Source organism: Acanthaster planci, linkage group LG13, assembly GCF_054643075.1.
Source record: "Acanthaster planci isolate LZ-2023a linkage group LG13, COTS_SCS, whole genome shotgun sequence".
Classification (NCBI taxonomy): Eukaryota; Metazoa; Echinodermata; class Asteroidea; order Valvatida; family Acanthasteridae; genus Acanthaster; species Acanthaster planci.
Window position 1 is genome coordinate 8,216,937 of NC_141789.1, and position 11,729 is coordinate 8,228,665.

General features: G+C 43.2%; 1 long non-coding RNA gene across 1 annotated transcript; it reads left to right on the forward strand.

Moving 5' to 3' along the window:
* Positions 1–2,310: 2,310 nt before the first annotated feature.
* Positions 2,311–11,402, forward strand: LOC147796973 (uncharacterized). The gene is made up of 3 exons (XR_015427551.1): positions 2,311–2,776; positions 3,749–3,820; positions 7,441–11,402. It is a non-coding gene; the product is annotated as an uncharacterized LOC147796973 (long non-coding RNA).
* Positions 11,403–11,729: the final 327 nt, after the last annotated feature.

Here is an 11,729-nt window from a genome sequence, read left to right on the forward strand (position 1 = left end):
TGAAAAGAAAAATCATAAAATGGGCTTTAGTTTGATGTGCGTCTCGAACGCCTGAGAAACTCGTATTTTTCCTAATGTTTTGATGTTCAGGTATTAGGCCTATCACTGTCAGCTATGGCAGTTCATTTACTGGCCTGCAACCTTAATATTACTCCAACGACACTAATGGCTCATGCCTGATGTGCCCCTCATATCAGAAACAACCCCTGCACACGGTCATTTCGTCTACCCACTTAAATCCACCCCTGCCGGAGAATCCCTGTTCCAGTTTCTCCTCATATGTCCAACCGGGGTTTAGTCAATCCGCACAACGAAATCCCTTCAAATTCCGTGGTTGACATTAGGTACAAGACCCATATTATAGGGAACCACGACAGTCATTTTTATGCTACCATCGGCCGTTGATAATTAATGGCGACAGCTTATGTACCACTAGGGTTTAGTTGTGTACTTGCAAGTGCCGGCAGTCGGCGAAAGAAATAAATTGGGATTCTCATCAGGAATCGAGATCCGTATGACGTGGATGGATCTACCATGGAACCTGTGAAAACTTCTGCGCTACTGCAGCAAGCGAGTAGTTCAGTGGTTACTGAAACAGTCCACACAAGTAGACAACGTGTGTCACACGTCACCAGTCAGTAAGTCCAAGCTAAGCCAATTGCCCCCCCCCCGAAATATGAAGTTATTTATAACTGCACATGAGCGACATGATCTGGCATAATGTATATGGAATTTCCACCAATCAAAGCGTCTGCTCTTTTACGAACCAGCAAAATAGGCAAATTGCATACATTTTTCGATTTTCAGTTTTTCACATATTAATAACGTACTTATTATAATGTACCGTCACGCGGAACTTCAACCCCTGAAACGCCATAGATTTTAAGATGCAGAGCATCTTTATAATGCCTTGTGGCCGAAATACATCAATGTGTCCAGATCTGGACATTATACGAAACGGCAAAACAATAATACGGTCAGTTCGTTAAACAAAATCGTACTGTTTATGGAGGGCGCTGTGCTCTTCGAACTGACGTAGTTATAGTCAGTTCGTGAAGTCCATGTGATCGAGTTCACGCGTCTTCCCCACTACAATAACGAAGTGGCGAAATTAGCGTGCAAACTCTATGCTAAAAGTAAGCCATTTCATGTTGTCTTATTGGAAAAGAGTAACTTAAATGGTTTTAGATGAAACTTCAGCAAACGTTTGAAGGTTAACTGTCATTAGTATGCCCTGTCAATCCTCATCATTCGCATGCGCTACCTCCATGCGTAGGCCTAAATTTTTGTTCTCTAACGTTATGTATTAGGCCTACGCGGCCTAGCCTTCACTAAGCAACAGAAAATAAGTTCATGTCATGCTACTTTTCCCTAGATTGAATTGCAATTTATAATGAGTTCAAGGTACAGTTCATGATCTCCATCCATTATGCCTATGTGCATATCGCAGGCAAGCATTGATTCACATGATTCATTGACTTGTAAATTGATTTGGGCATCTTTGGTCTCCTTTGTTTATAGGTCTACCGGTATTTCCATATGAGTTGGCCTTTCAAGCTCTCAGGCTTGATGCTGTTACACCCACCAGCTGAAGTACTCAAACTTATCTGAAGTCATATAAGACTTAAAGGTTTTCATGGTGAAAGAAACTAGATCTATAGTAAAGATTGCGGTAACACCATGTATCTATCTCTTCTTTGAGTATGTGTGGTTCTGAGAAGAACCGGGGAATAACTCGACGTTTCGAGCAGTGTACTCTGTCCCTCTTCAGGAGACTGCAGGATTCTAACTGGGAGTGGAGCTTATATGGTGTAGAGAGGGATCCAGATGTAGGGATTAGCTCGGTGAGGCGTTAAGGCGGGAACAGTGATGGCGGGAACAATTGATGCTGCACTGGATCCTGGGGCTGCATGCCCTGTGTGTGTGTTTACCGGAGCGTGTCAGTTGGAGTTGGCAGTGGGAGAGTGAATAGCTGGGTGCCAAGGGGTATAGAAGACCCATAGGCTGACTGAGGGGGAAACCTAACTAGGGAGTCCTAGGGTATAGGAGACCCATTGGACTGGGATGTGAGGATGGGGCGCCAGATATCGCTGATGTTGAAGCCGATGTCTTGGGGAACTGTGTCGTGCTTGATGATTTCCATGGCTTCTCTAATGCGGCGGGGATACCATCGTTCGATGCTGGTGATAAGTTCAGCTTGGCTCCAGTTGATTTGATGGTCTTCAGTGTGGGAGTGCTTAATTATTGATGACTTTTCCAGCTCTCCCTTCCTCAGTCCCACTCCCAGTTAGAATCCTGCAGTCTCCTGAAGAGGGACAGAGTACACTGCTCGAAACGTCGAGTTATTCCCCGGTTCTTCTCAGAACCACACATACTCAAAGAAGAGATAAATACATGGTGTTACCGCAATCTTTACTATAGATTTATCTGAAGTCATTTACCCAGCGTCAAATCCAGGCTAACACCTAGCCTTATCTAGAATCTATAATATAGTATCATCACAGCCAGAAACTCGGCCTAAAATGGCAAGCCTAAAACCTATGCCAGTACCACGCAGTGTTACACCAAGCAGGACGCTTGACCGTAGCCTATCACCGAGCCTAACACCAAGCTTGACACCCAGTATAGTAACGCTTATGCTATATCAACCAGACTAACACCCAATCTGACATCTAGCCCATAAATCCAGTTTGGCTGCCATTCCAGCCTCCAGTCTGCTTACACAATGTTGGATCACCAGCTCTCCTAGAATTATGAGTTTTGCCCAACCTTGAAGGTAACTTGATATTGATACGGAAGACAATTTGAAATGTGGGGAGAGCTTAGTAATTTCATTTTTAAAAGTGACGTTTACTGTGGCTCATTATCATTTTTTAGTACAATTCCAATATTGCTGTTGTATTAGATTCTACACACATTTATCCTTGTGGTAACCTTAAGCCTTCTGAGCTCAGCTACAAGAAGCTAAAAAGTTTTCTTTCTGTTCATGCCAAGATGCGAATTCTGAGGTAGATTGGATCATTCAGAGAAAGGGGAACCTTTGCCCTGTGTTTGTAGTGAAGATAAACTCTTGTGCAAGCCAACCGATGCATGTAGCCAATATTTGTAGCCATTGTTTGGCATGCGCAAGGGTTTATCCACTACGAACACTGGCGAGGGTTCTCTTCGTTTTCACTGTTTTCTCCGAATGACGCCATCTATGTATGCAGAATTCACATCTTGGCATAAACAGAAAAAAAGCCCTTTTTTAGGTTGTTATAGCTGAGCTCCGAAGACAAATGACACTGCATTCGATTTGGATGCTTGAACAGATGAAATTAGAGAAAACATGTTTTCCTTAGAGATGTCTTTAATACAAGAATCAAGACCATGGGCAGAAACCAAAGGGCATAATAACAAAAATCATAACATTGTCCTTGACTGTCTTCTCTTTTATTCCACATTTAAAGTCAAGCTGTCAAATTAACATATCAGCTGGTATTGTATGGCTTTAGTGGATGATTGGATTAGTGAGATGAGATTTGTCAATTCCAATTTCCTCTGTATTTTTAGGTACTATATCATTCCAGGCAGTTTGGTTGTAATGTTATTTGACGTGGCCGATGAACCTGTGTCAAATGTACAGTCTAATTTACAGGGTAGTTTCTCTAGGCCTTTGTACTTTTTACTTTGGCTTTTACACAAACTAGATAAAATGTTAAGCTTTTAGGCTTACTTTAACAGCCGTTATATTTCATTTTCTGTATAGGTTCAGTTCCAGCCAGACGAGGATGATGGTAACTCTCCAGAGGCCTTTCTTACACGGATAAAGCCGCTGCAGGTGATGATGTGCTATGCAATTGTTTGAAGGGTTTTAAGGCCCCTCCCGAACCAAAATGAAATGTCCATAGGCCTATATCTTTTCATTTGTTTAAAATAGACGAATTTTAAATTTATAACCAAATACCTGGGAAGCGCAGTTAGAGAGAAAAAAAAGAACCATCCATGAAATAATCCACAGAAGTTTCAAAGGCCACACAGCAGCAAAAGAGTCTGTGGTATAAATTTGCATTGAGCTGAAGGCAACGAACCACAGCAGTGGTGTATACCGAGCTGTGCGTGTAGAACCTCGGGGACTCTGCGTTACGCAGGCTGTTATTGGTGTATACCGAGCCGGTGCGTGGGTCAGCACAAGTGGCCATCCGTCGGAGTAGTCCGTCGGAACCGTCCGCCCGGAGCCCCCGCTTGCCGGATCGAGCCATCCGCGCGGAGCCTTCTATCCGCCCGGAGTTAGTCTGCCCGGAGTGATTCCGCCCGGATAGCCATTCCGGCCGGAGAAACTGGCGTTTTGGAGTACTCATTTCGAGTTTAATTAAAATAAAAGATCAAATTAAAGACACTGAAGGTTTCTGATAGGCACACAATGGATGGGTCAGGTATACAGGTAGGCCTACTCCCTGCAGGCAATTTTACCCGGGGGGGAGGTTAGACTTGTATAATGCACTTGAGAGGGAGTATGAGAGGGTTTCCCGTGAAATTGAAGTGCTAACACAAAGCTTAAGCTCGTTTTTGGTCATCCCCCAAGCCAGCACATATGGAAATCATGGAGAAACATGTACTGGGAAAGAAGGATCTAGCCCAGGTATCTCTACCAAGCACCCTCCACCACATCCTAGAGTGAATGTCCCGTGTACGGAGCCCACTATCAGTGTAGTAGGCAGTAAAGTCCCACTAACAGGGTACAAACAAGTGAAGACTCCCGTCACGACTCTGGGTTGGACATTTCTGGCAGTCTTTTCCGAACCAGAGAACAAAGAGACCCCTACTCAATTCGACAGATGGTATGGCCAGAACAGAGCCAAGGTGGTTCAAATTGCTTCATCCACGAGGGACAGCAAGGGCTTAAGCTTCCAAGCGAGGGCTCGGAGAACAGGCGATGACCTGCGAGGAGTTGGTATCGGTAAAGCTGTATCTCTGCCACTGGGAGACAACCTTCAGAACCAAGGAACTCCCCACGATAAGATGGACTGGAGAGGGATAGGTTATGTTGACCAGACTGAATGCTTGCCCAGTACGAGAAGAGAAAACCAGAGCACAAGCAGACAACCAGCTACCGTCTCACACATCGAGCCGCTTCTAAAACCCGTTCACCTCTGCAAAACATCGGGGGAACAGTCAACCTCGCCAGTCTGGAATCCACCTTTTGTTGACCCAAAGAGACAATCACCGATGACTGGTTTGGAAAAATTGGAGAGGGTTGGAATAACGAATTACCTTTTATGAAGAGCAACTGTCAACCAGTCACTGAACTACAAGGACAAGTTGAGGCCACCCTACCAGGGAGACGGCGGACAGACAGCAGAGCTGTCGGGTGACTGTTTTGGAAACGGTCGTGATTCCCCCCTGGACGGAAATTCTTGTTGCGGAAAGTCTCGAACGTGGTGGTATGAATGTTCCCCGCGGGAAAGTTGAGCCTGCTGAATCACTCAGCAAAAGGAGCCATGTCATGGTTACACCATTGGTAGTCAGCACTAGTGCTGAGATGATACCCCTACGCTTCATGAACCCAGGGGAGGATCAGGTCATCCTTCACAAGGGAACAACAGCAGCAACTTTAAGTGCAGTAGATGCAATAGCCCCCGAGCTCACAACGCAGGACAACCCTACCTTGGAAATGGTACCTTTGAACCAAAACTCTGAACAGAACGACTCGGAGAAAATATAGGCCTAGGACCAAACACGATGAAATACAGTTTAACGCATTTAATATATGAACCCCCCTTTAAATACCACTAATTACACAGTTCATCTTAAATACATTCAAAGCAAACCTCGAGGAGAACATATAAAAATTAAAAGATACTGATGGGCACTTGTGGTCTTTGGTCAGGATCTCGGTTTGAGGCGATTTAATACAGTTGACTACTTTCAAACGATTTCTGACCAATCACTTTCACAACATTTCCAAGTTTCGGAGTATCGCTTGAATAATTTACCAGGCACTGGCCTCGGCATTTCGTCCGCCAGTGAATACCTTTAACCATTCAGTTCAATTGAACCACAACGTTCTGGAATTTAGCACAATTTGAAGTTAACAAAACACGGCACATTTCTATAATAAAACAAAAATCTCTTAAATGAAATCAAACTGTGACACTGAGCTTGTAAGAGCAGCTGTCGAAGAATGGACTTCTGTTAACGACTCGGACAATCCGACTTTGCCCATCCATCTGCAAGATCTGTATCAAAGGTCTTCAAGACTGCTCGGCACGGAGGAGCGCCACTTCAACAGCAGATTTTTGGAGTTTCTCTAGAGAGAGTAGCGATCGATATCAAAGGCCCATTTACTGAGACTGCTGCCGGTAACCGCTACATAGTAGTTATAACAGACTACTTTACGAAATGGACTGAAGCGTACCTTGTGGCTTCAGTTACTGCTGATGTGGTTGCTAATGTCCTCGTCAACGAGTTTATCTGCCGCTTCGGCACGCCAAGAATTCTTCACAGTGACCAGGGCAGACAATTTGAAAGTGCGTTGTTTCAGAAGACCTGTCAACTCCTTGGAATTGACAAGACGGGAACGACACCATACCACCTGCAAAGCGACGGGTAGTTAGACAGACTTAACAGAACCCTTAAAGTGATGTTGTCGTCATATACATCTAAAGACCAGAAAGACTGGGATCTGCATGTACCTGCCATCATGATGGCATATCGAGCGTCACATCAGCAGAACACAAGAATGTCACCAAACTTAATGTTTGGTCGTGAAGTGGAGCTTCCAATCGATGTCATCTGCAACTCTGCTCTGCCGAGCGAGTCGCTGGATGCCCCTGACTATATGGCTGACTTGCAGGAGAGATTAGAGTTGGCTCATGAAAAAGCGAGAAAACACTTAAAGAAATTTGCCTGCTACCAACGCCGGCACTATGACCATTAAGTAACCAACGACAGCTGCAAAGTTGGTGCAGCAGTCATGATGAGAATCAACACCCGGAAGGTGGGGGTGTCCCCAAAGTTGCAGCCGAAATTTGATGGTCCGTACCTCATTACGGAGACCCTCAGTGATGTAGTGGTCAGAATGCAGAAGAGCCCAAGACATAAGCCGAAAGTGGTTCACACAAACTTGTTGAAACTATTCCATGGTGAAACGGAGACATCATCTGCTGAAACAGCATCAGAGGTACCCCAGAATCCACCAGTAATGTCCGACAGGGTTGACGACAGTGAGCTGGGCAAGGTTTCAGACAAAGAAGAGACAGGTGAAGCCATTGACGATCCAGACGAGGGAGACGAGCCAGTAGTGTGAGACACTACTGATGATCCAGAGTACAACATCCCAGAACCAGAGGATGCAGAACAAGCCGCCTTTATACCCCAGAACAACACTGACGGTTTGGCGATTGGTGTGTGTGTAGACCTAACTAGTACCCTTTTGCGTTTCATTTCTGTTTTCTGCAGGCCGAGAATGCGCCAAAGTAGAAGCCGTTCACCGACGGAGCGAAGAAGTCCAACCAGGCACAACCAGTGTGCTGAATGCAAGAGGGGATTCTCAACCCAAACCAATCTGAGGCGCCACATTGACGAACAGCATCGTCGCCGGAAAAAGAATCAAATGTCCCTACTGCCCCCAGTCCTTTGTCCGAAAGCACGACCTGGACGGACACTGGCAGTCTGCACACCGAGAAAATCAGGGCTCGACAAGCCAGTCAGTAGATGCCAGAGACCCAGAGCCTGAAGTCCCCAGAACCCCAGGACGAAACCATGAAGATGACGTGGTGAGTCTGTAAGAGACTTACACTCTCCTCCCCCAACAGAGAGCGCAGCAGCCGTGATGCCTCCGATAGCCCCCTTCCGCTCCCTCATCGGCCTAACGAAGGACGTGAGCACCCACACCGACCCGATGAAGGGCTCCCGTGTGGTGGAACGCACCATAAAAGAAGTCCTGGAGAACAACGGGAAGATTTCACTTCGGCATATCCAGGAGCATTTTCTGACGGATCCATAGATGTAGGGCCTATACTACGAGATTCGCGCGTAACATTTTGTTGGTTCACTTTCTAATTAAAGTCAAAGAGAAGTTAGGTTAGGTTTACCTTAATTGTTGCAGTTTTCAGATGTTGAAAAGTGTTTTGACGAGTAATTATAATTGATGTTTAATGATGTTGATTGAGCTACTGTGATATCTTTTTATGCAGAGCACGAGTTGCTTATTGTTCTTACGGATTGTATTTGAAATTTGCTGATGTGGGGACACATCTCCCCTTAAAGGAGGGTGTAGCCTTAGAAATGCTGGCTACATAATAGGATGTGGTCCCATCGAGAACGCATCATGATTAATTGAAGTTATACATAACATGAGTCGGATATTAATTTATTCAGTCTGATGATTGATGACAAGAACAGATCAGTTTGATGATATGCATAGAGATGAAGTTGTTTGTACTATTGCTGGTTAGTATAGTTGGTGGTTACAATTGGTGGTGGTGGTTCACTGCAATGATAAACATTAAAACAACCATGAGAAACAATTTCATTGCCCTACACAAATAAACACAGTCTGCATCTTGATGATGTCATGTCGTACCGTTTCCAACTAAAGTCGTCCAACCACCAAGTACATAAAACCCTTTACTCAAATCTGCCAAAATTTACTCATAAATTCCTCATACTCATCATAAATTTCTACCTTAAATAAATCTATAAACTTACTGATTGTGTTGAACCAAATATCAATTGAATTGGGACCTTATAACCTTGTTAATCTTATACTGATTTTGGGAAAGTTACGGTACATTGGAATTAATTTGAGAAACATCGGAATCATGGGGTACCTTTGACCTAAAAAGTTATACATCAATAGAGGGCGCCCTAAAGACTCACTGGTAGAACATTTTACAGATAAAATAACCTCGCATTGTTAATCACAAAGGGAAATGCTGCAAAACCAGAATGACAAGACAAGCAACGATTACATAACGTCAAAACACAAACAATTGGCCGCTACAGAGGGGGTAATGTAGCGAGCGAGGCAAAGCGCATGCAGGGCGTGTGATCAGTGGGTGATCGCCGCCTGAGAGGATGCCGGTCAATCAGGTCACCGCTGGTCTTCGCGCTCGCAGGCAGCGTGTTCAGTTGCGAGCAGAACAGAAACTTTCGCGAAACGAGGCGAGACGTCCCACTATACATGTACGTGTTTTATCAGCTATCGTGTTACTCACTGGTCATTAGGCATGAAGAAATCAGAGAGATCAAGAATGTAAGCGAAAGAAATGAGGCAAATTAAAGCTAATCAGCTTGAGAATAATAGAGGAATCTAAACGCTGTGTCTGGTGTGTTATTACTTCAGTGTTTGACTGTCTTGGTACTCGTCGTAAGTCCGTGAGTTGTTGTCAGTCCCGTCTCGTCTCCCCCAACTCTGAGTCCGTTAAGCCTTTTAGACCGCGATCTGGTCCTGTTACAATAGGTAATCGTATGCAAAGCGATCTTGTCCTTTTGTTGCCCAGCATTTGCACGGAAGAGGACTGCACTGGATTCTGGGAAGCTGTGAAGGCAGTACTTCAAGACTTCTACACAGATGGTTGGTTGTTCTGGAGATTTTCAGAGATCAAGTCATTTAAGTGACAACACGACCTAGAAACGTGTGAAGGGATTGCATCTAAAAGAACAAAGTGACTGACAACGAGCCTGAAATGTTGTCTTCAACTGTTATGAGCAGCATCCAAGTTCATATCTTTTTAAACTGGCTTTTTAACTAAGTTTAATGTTAAATTTTAAATGCTGGAAATTGTAAATTTAAATCACCGTTCTTTTCGACATAATTTTTTTTGGCTATTTTCATTTTTGTAAGTGGTTTTAGCCTTCTTTTAAAAGTAATATTACAAATATTTTGTGTAATGTGCGTACGATCATTGTCATGGAGACCGCGCAATTTAAATTGGCTGATTACGGTGTGTAATATTCACTGCAACTTACATTCCACTCACTTATTTCATGGCTGAGTCAACTGCTTTGTGAAAAATCGAGAAAAACAGCACGGCGTTTTCAACGCTTTATAAACAGAAGGTCTTGTATTTTATCTTGCGTAAAATCTTTGGAATATAAGGCGTTCGCAGAACAAATTTATGAGAGACATCGTCCACGGGGTCAGGGTGGGAAGCGAGTATGACAGGTTCTCATTCCCTTAAAAAAGGAGCAGTTTTCACCGGCTTCGAGTAATCAGTGAATTTACCTTACCTTATGTAGCACTGCGGATTCATGGAAAAACTGCATCCACTGAGGAACACAGCAGTCGACTCGTGTCCGTGACATCAAAACGAGTAGGCCTACATAATGCACGCACACACGTGGTCGTGTTTATTACGGCACTTTCATGTCAGTTCACACGTCGATGAAAGTCTAAAACACCATTTATGGTTGAGTCAATAATTATAAGTGAAAACGAATTATGTCTAAAACAAGGGAGGATTAACGTGTGGAAATCATACTTTTTGTTGACGAAAATCATCGTTCTCGGAAACAGCTGCCATATTAGATTATACTATTATTATCTAGGGGTGATTTTGAATTTGCAAATTTTTCCGTTAATAAAAAAAATCTTTCCTTAAATATAATTCAACTTCACAAGGATGCAATTTATTTTCTACTTGACGCCGAACACTCAGGTTTCTATAATCTCAGTTCACAGTGTTTTTGGTGAAAGAATGTCAGTATATTTTTAGCTGCTCCTGGGTTTATCCGTTCACTAATTGAGACTCCCACAACATCTGAAAACAACACATATTACAAGAAATTTGGCGCCTGTTAAAGGATGTGATGTACGAAGTGAAATTAACTCTATTACGATGGTCGGCCGACCATACGATATAAAGAGAGCTAAATTTTTGTTTTTCTCAAAAATGGCAGCATTCAGGGTGGAAATATTTTACAGACTGCTTGAGACTCTTGTGTACTTTCTTTCAAGTAAGGTATTTCAGGATTATACGGTATTCCAATTTTTGGGATTTTACCAATGGTTTACACTGCCTTTAAGGAAAAGCCAGTAATCATTAGTTTGCCTAGCCCCACCTTCATTGAAATCCAAATGAACCAAACACATTCATTCACTCTCTATTAATATTCTACTAAGGCTTAGTAGCCGATACCTAATACGGCAAGAAAGCATGCATGATGGATGAAAAGTGGAATGTCCAGTAAATGTGTAAAAAACCCTATGACATCTGACAATTGGGAAAAGAGTCGCACATCAAACCGGCCGAATAGGCCGTCAGCTGAGACTAAGAAACAGTCTGTAAAAATGAGTTCGGTTGCTTGGAATATTTTGCAAACGCATAAATGTGAGGTTCTGTACATCACAAAGATTATGTCAAAAGTGCTCCAAAAAAATCCTGCAGTTTTTAGTAATCCTAGTTTGCCTGCACAATATCCGCTTAAAAAGCTTTGTTTGGGCGCTTCCAACTTCCAAATTGGAGAACTGTGATTATGTGAAACCTTCAGTATTGTAAATTTTGATTTGTATTATAAATATATACATGTATGAAAAATAAAGAAAAGGCAGCACATGATTTTTGTCAAGTGACGCCTCGGGAAGACTTTATCTTTTCCTAAAAGATTTTTGATCTGGTAGACACCACGATGGTCTAACAATATTTCAATATTTCAAAATAAAATGCAAAAGGACAGTTGATTAGTTTTATTCAGCACAGATACCAGGGGGCTGTGATATCCAAAATGGAGATGAAAAAGTAATA